Here is a 6423-nt window from a genome sequence, read left to right as displayed (position 1 = left end):
ATTAAAATTGCTAAAGAGAAACGAATGTTTCAACTTAACGAGTTAGAAGAATTCTGAATGTCTTCATACAAGAATGCAAAATTACTTAAGGAAAGACTCAAGAAATGCATGACAGGCACATTCGAGTTCGAGAATTTGAAGTAGGTCAGCAAGTCTTGTTATACAATTCCATATTAAGGTTCTTTCCAAGTAAGTTAAAATCACATTGGTTTGATCAATTTATGATTCATCGAGTCTATCCATACAGAATTGTTGAACTTCAAGGTAAGGGAGGTAATTATTGAGTTAATGCTCAACGCTTGAAACATTACTAGGGAGATAAAATTGAATGGGATCAAATCTCGTTCATTTTATCAAATGGTTAAATTCTCTCGTTTTTGTTTTAAATAAATGATTTACGATGTATTTTCGAGATTAGTATGTTTAAATAAATTCTGTCTAGGAGATTAGAACCTAAGCGGGACCGCTTGTGACCCCTCCAATATTTCTTGGGAATTGATTTTGACATAATTTTCCGAGAAATTATTCACTAAATGGAAAAATAAATTTTTAAATTTTCAAATAAAAAGGGTCAATTTTGATCCAAGTTTTAAAATTGCAATTCAATTTCAAATTTTCATTAAGTATTGGGACTTAATTAAACTATTTTTAAAATTTGGTTGCTCTTTTGTAAATATTAAAAATTAGACATCACTTTTGTAAATATTTTCAAAAGGCATCTAGAATAAATGTTTTAGTTCAATAAAAAGATGATAATTATTAATATATAATTATATCCATTATAATATATATTAATTATTATCAACTTTATATAGAGTTAGGATTAGTTTTAATTTAATCATATTTTATTTGATAAGTTTTATCTTAATAAATTAATAGCAAATAATAATTTAACATGCATTATATTAATTATTAATTATTATTTACTTTGAGTAGAATTAGAACTTAGAATTTTAAATTATTAAATTTTTCTAAGAATTCTACTTTAACTCTTATTCCTCACTATAAATATCACCAATCTTCTCCATCTTTCTTCATTCAAACTTCCATCCCACAAAACCACCTAGTGTTGTAGCCCTAAACTCCCTAGCCGCAAGCCTCCAACCTTTCAGCCACAACACCGCCTGATAGCCATTCGGCCAATAGCTCACCTCGCGCACACCAGCTACTTCAGTGCACACCCAGCAGCCCATGTACAAAGACGCACCAGCAGCCGCTCCTTGTCACTGCTTATTGGAGCCGCACCTGCTCCTCACTCTAGCTGGTGCATGCCCACGTTGCTGCCTACTACCGAGTAGCTGCCCATGCCAGGTTGTGCCATTCCTCGATCCTGCTTGACTTGTCTGCTTGCTACTCAACATTCGTGCCACACATCAGCCCTATTACTCACACCAACACCCCATCCTTAACCGACAATCTTCCAACCTATCCTAAATCGACCTCTTTTATTTTCTAATTATATTTTTAGGAGTTCTTAATTTTTATAAAAAGGTTGTAAAACAAATATTTTCTCTTAAATTTTAAATTTTATTTAATCATTTAATTTTTCAATTTATTGAATTATTAATATTTTATATTAATTAATTTTTTGAGAAATTATTTTCCATCTCATGTTTAGGTTAATTGTGGCTTGCAAAAAAACTCGTGCCTCTGCCCAAATTGATGAATCACAAAGCAAATTCCACTATGAAGAAGCCAAAGCAAGATACAAAAGTGTTTTCAAGAATCAACAGATGCATCTAGAGAAAGGCTTCACATTGAAAGAGAGAAATTATATTGATTTTATGGCGCATATTCGTCAAGTTGCTGAAACTCTCAATTGGGAGTTGTTTTGTGAGAAAAGACCTAGTATGGATGAGGAGTTAGTTTGTGAATTTTATGCGAATTTAACATCAAGCAAATTGAAGGAAGTATCTGTCCACGGAATCAAGGTACCAATAACCTTAAATGCTTTTAATGAGTTCTTTAAATTACCTGATTTCAAAAACAATGAATATTCTTCCTTAATGAGTAATATCAACCTAAAAATTTGTAAGAAATACTCGAGGAACTTACAGTTCTAGGTTCTAAGTGGACTGTGTCAAAGCAAAGAATCCACACTTGTAGAAGAGAATATTTGACACCACTTGCGAAAGTATGGTTCTATTTCATCCGATTCAGCCTTATGCCTAGTTCACATGGAACTACGATTTCAGTGGAGCGAATGGTCTTATTATACTCAATTTTAACTGGAAAGACCATTGATGTGGGAAAAATCATCCTAAGAGAAATGCAAAATTGTGCCGTTAGATGTTCTAGCCCAGCTTACTTTCCTTTTACAATAACAATTTTGTTCTTGAAAGCTAAAAGTCTTGCAAACGTAAAGAAGGCAGGTTATAGGCAGGGCAAAATCACAGATTGGGACCTCTACTGAATAACTGGAGACTCTGTTCTACATCAACAAGTTGAAGAAAGTGAGGATCCTGATGAAGAAGAAGAAGATCCCACAAAGATTGAACCAATGCAATAAATGCTCAGGGATGAAAATGGGGAAATGTCTACAATACTTGGGTTGAATCAGATACAATTTGAAGGATTTTGTGGGTTCATGGATCGGGGCTTAACAGAAGAACGTTATAAGTTTCCAAAAATTGAAGATACAGAGCAAGAAATTGAATTTCAATTATTTGTGGAACCGTTGATCAAAGAAAGGGATGCTGTATATGAATCACTCACATATTCTTCTGAATTATATGTATCCACAGGATTAATTTGGAAAACCATTAAGGATATGCAAGAACAAACAATTTTTATTGGAAACATTCCTTTAATGAACTCCCTCGAAACTTCTATAGTAAATGGAATATACAGAATATGGTTTAATTCGATGCAAAGTGAAGAACCTTACCAGGGCTTGACATGCCGCAAATCCTCTTGAAAGAGAGGGGTGCCTTCGGGATCGCGGACACAGGTGGTTAATGGCTGTCGTCAGCTCGTGCCGTAAGGTGTTGGGTTAAGTTCCGCAACGAGCGCAACCCTCGTGTTTAGACCAGAAGCTGAACTTGATGTTGAGAATTCAATGTTCAGAGCTCAATTGCCTCACCCAGATCCTCGAGATGAGCTGTCAAAGTTGATGGACATAATGCAACATATGCAGTGGCAGCAACAAGTTTATTGGAGATATTCAAAAATAAGGGATGACTCCATGAGAAGCGCTTTTGCAAAAATATACAAGACCCGTTTATTTTTGTGCCTGAGTTTCCTGATTTCATATTTGAACCATGGAGTCCACTATCGAAGAGGGAGCAAAGCGATTCATGCAAAAACAAAGATGATGGAGCAAAAGATGAGTCAAATTCTGAAGGATCTGCAAATAAATAAATGGGGGATCTCGACTTTATTTTATTTATGTTCTTATGTTATTTTAGGATTAAGTTTAATTAGGATTTTTTTTAATTTCGCATAATAAAGCAAGAGATGGAAATCATGAATAAAAATGAACAAGTCGCAAAGTATAAAATGTGGCAATAGATTTATACATGTCTAGGATTGAATTTAGAAAGAGCTTGGTACTTAAGCAGTCAAATTGACTCACCTCCTCTTCTCTAGAATCCTACTTGGTGTATAGTATCTATTCACTTTTAACAATAAGGACATTGTTCATATTAAGTAGGGGGACCGAAAATTGAAATTATTTCCACTTAGAATAAATTTTTCTTTCAGTTATGATTAGGTTATATTTTGTTCAATAATTTGAAATGTTGTTAAGTATGCTAAATTTCAGTATAAATAAAGTTTGATTATTTCAATAATTGTTATATTAGCTTAATAATGACATAAATGTATTTTTGAAAATCACACCACAAAATTTTAGTTCCTTAGGAAAGTTAGGCATGCATGAAAGTTTAAAGTCTTTCGAATTGTCTTAGTAGTTTCTTGAGGCGAAATCCTAGGAAGCATGGAGCATTGAAAATGATTTAGGTAACTGTTGTTTACACCGTTTGAGCCTTTCAACCCAACCATGATGAAATCTTTATCCTTTGAAACCCAACTTTGAGACTATATGGCCTAATTTTATTTGAACCCTTGCAAATTTAGCCATCACTTCTCTCTTAACTATCTTAAAATTGTCCCAAACACTAGACTTAGTACTATTCAAAGTATTCTTTAAAAATAAGTTTGAGGGAGTTGAAAAGAAGTATCAAATGCTCTAAAAAATTATAGTACATACAGTAAAATGCTCGAATTGAAAAAAAAAAACATGAGTTCTTAAAATAAGAAGTACAAAAGAGCATGTGAAAGCAAAGAAAATTTATGTATTGAAGGTAATTATTTCAAAGGCCCGATGCAAGCTGAGTCTAGGGTTTTTGGCCTAAATTTATCTATCTTTTACCTACCCTAAGCCCAACCACATTACAACCTTGTTAAAGACCTATTGATTCAAGTTCCAAGGCTACCTACATTAGTGGAGAGAAATTGCTATGTTCAACATATGAAGGCATAAATTAAACTTAATGATTGCAGCTTAATCTTGAATAAGGAAATAAAATCAAATTGGTAAAGGTTAAAATGTCTTTTTTAAGGAAGCATTTAGTCTAATTTTTCTATCATAATAGTTGTTGAGATTAATTTGAATGATATGTATACTTAAGTAGCATAACTATCAAATTTCTTATTTTTGAGCATAAGTATATTAATTTCATAATTCTGGGAAGAATTTTTCTCTGAAGGAGTTTTTCAAAGGTGTTTCTGAGAACTTCTTTTCAAATTTGTACGTTACTAAGGACGAGCAATGAATTAAGTTTAGGGGTGTGGAAACACAAAAATATACACACTTTTTCACGCCCTATTCGACCTAAATCCATGCAGTTTCAATAAAATTCCAGTCGAAAAATAATTAATTTTTATAAAATAATTAAAGTGTACTTGAAATATGGACATGTTGAATTTTAATTAATTTTATAATTAATTTTGATGAGTTTTGGTTATTTTTGACAGATTTGCACAAAGGGCGAAAAATGGCTCGACAAACACTGCTAGAAGCACAAAACTGAGAAGCAATTTGAAGTATCAAGATGAATTAATTTTCAGCCTAAGACGGTCCAAAATTATGTGTATTAATTCATAATATAATTAATTTTAATTGATATCCAATTTAATTTGGGTTAATAAATTATTATTAATAAATTATGAAAAGTGGTCCAGTTGAGCCGAACTAAGTAAACCGAACCGACCAAGTAATGGACAGCCCAAAACCGCACCATGTGCTGACCCAAATCAGCTTATTGGCTGATTATTTAGCTTGCAAAGAGGCCCTTGAATACTTGTTCAAATAGCATTCAAACCCCTCCACAAATGGCCGCTTTCTAGATTTGCCCCAAGCTTAATTTAGCAAGTTTGAAATCATCAAACTTGCCACATGTGTGGCCGGCCAAGGTAGGGCTCTTTGGCTGATAATTTTAGCTATTTTTAGCAGCCCTCTTCAGCTATAAAAACCCCCTTAAGCTGATCATTTGAAACACATCTCAAGCATTCACATCTTTTCTCTCTTCTCTCCACTTTCTCTCTTCTTTTCCATTCCAAATTCCCTTGCTCTCTTGCCGATTTCTCCTCTTGGAAAAGGGGTGTTCATCTGCCCTTTGGAGTAGAAATTAAGTGTTCATAGCAGCCTTGGTCGATGAGGACAACGGAGGAGGAAGAATGGAGCAATCTAGTCAAGTCACGGAAGAACACCGAATTTGATTCTTGTTCCCTATCTCTTTAATTTTTGTTGTTGTTATGATGAACATATCTATGAATATTTATGTTGTTGAAATGATTAATTTAATCAATTTATCTTGAATTTAATTCGTGTTAGGTTGATTGCATTTCGTTTGCTAAAATAGTTAAAATTGTGTTTTTGTTGTTATAGGCCTCAGTAAGATGCTTGATCAAGTTAAATCATGACTAAGTTATTCTTGCATTACAATTGTGAGATAGCTAATGAATTAATTATTTAAACGGATTGAAATTGTAATTAATGGACACAGTACTTAATCAGTGCATGTTTAATCATCTAAGGCAGCTGAGGGTTAAATTAGCAACAGTATCTGATGATACATTTGCCTTGCATAACTTGCAAGATTATTGTGATTAAACAGTTTCAAGGTGGGGATACCTTGTTACCTCACATAGTCTTTTATGTGCTTATTAGATTTAATTAATCGTTTGAATTAACATAGGGATATGTACAAGAGATTATTTCGATTTAATAAGAATGTATGTGCAATAACATATTTGCCTATTAAAGATTTGTTCAATCAGTTGAATTGACATAGGGATATAGTCAAGAGATAAATGGATTTTTGTAGGTGAGTATGTTCATAAGTTAGCAAATTATTGAGTTGTCGTGAATTTATTTGTAACAATATAAACATCAGTTTAATAATTCTAAGTTAAGAAATG

Source organism: Gossypium arboreum, chromosome 4 (genome assembly GCF_025698485.1).
Source record: "Gossypium arboreum isolate Shixiya-1 chromosome 4, ASM2569848v2, whole genome shotgun sequence".
Taxonomy (NCBI): Eukaryota; Viridiplantae; Streptophyta; class Magnoliopsida; order Malvales; family Malvaceae; genus Gossypium; species Gossypium arboreum.
The sequence above is the reverse complement of the archived record's forward strand: the minus strand, read 5'-3'. Positions refer to the sequence as shown.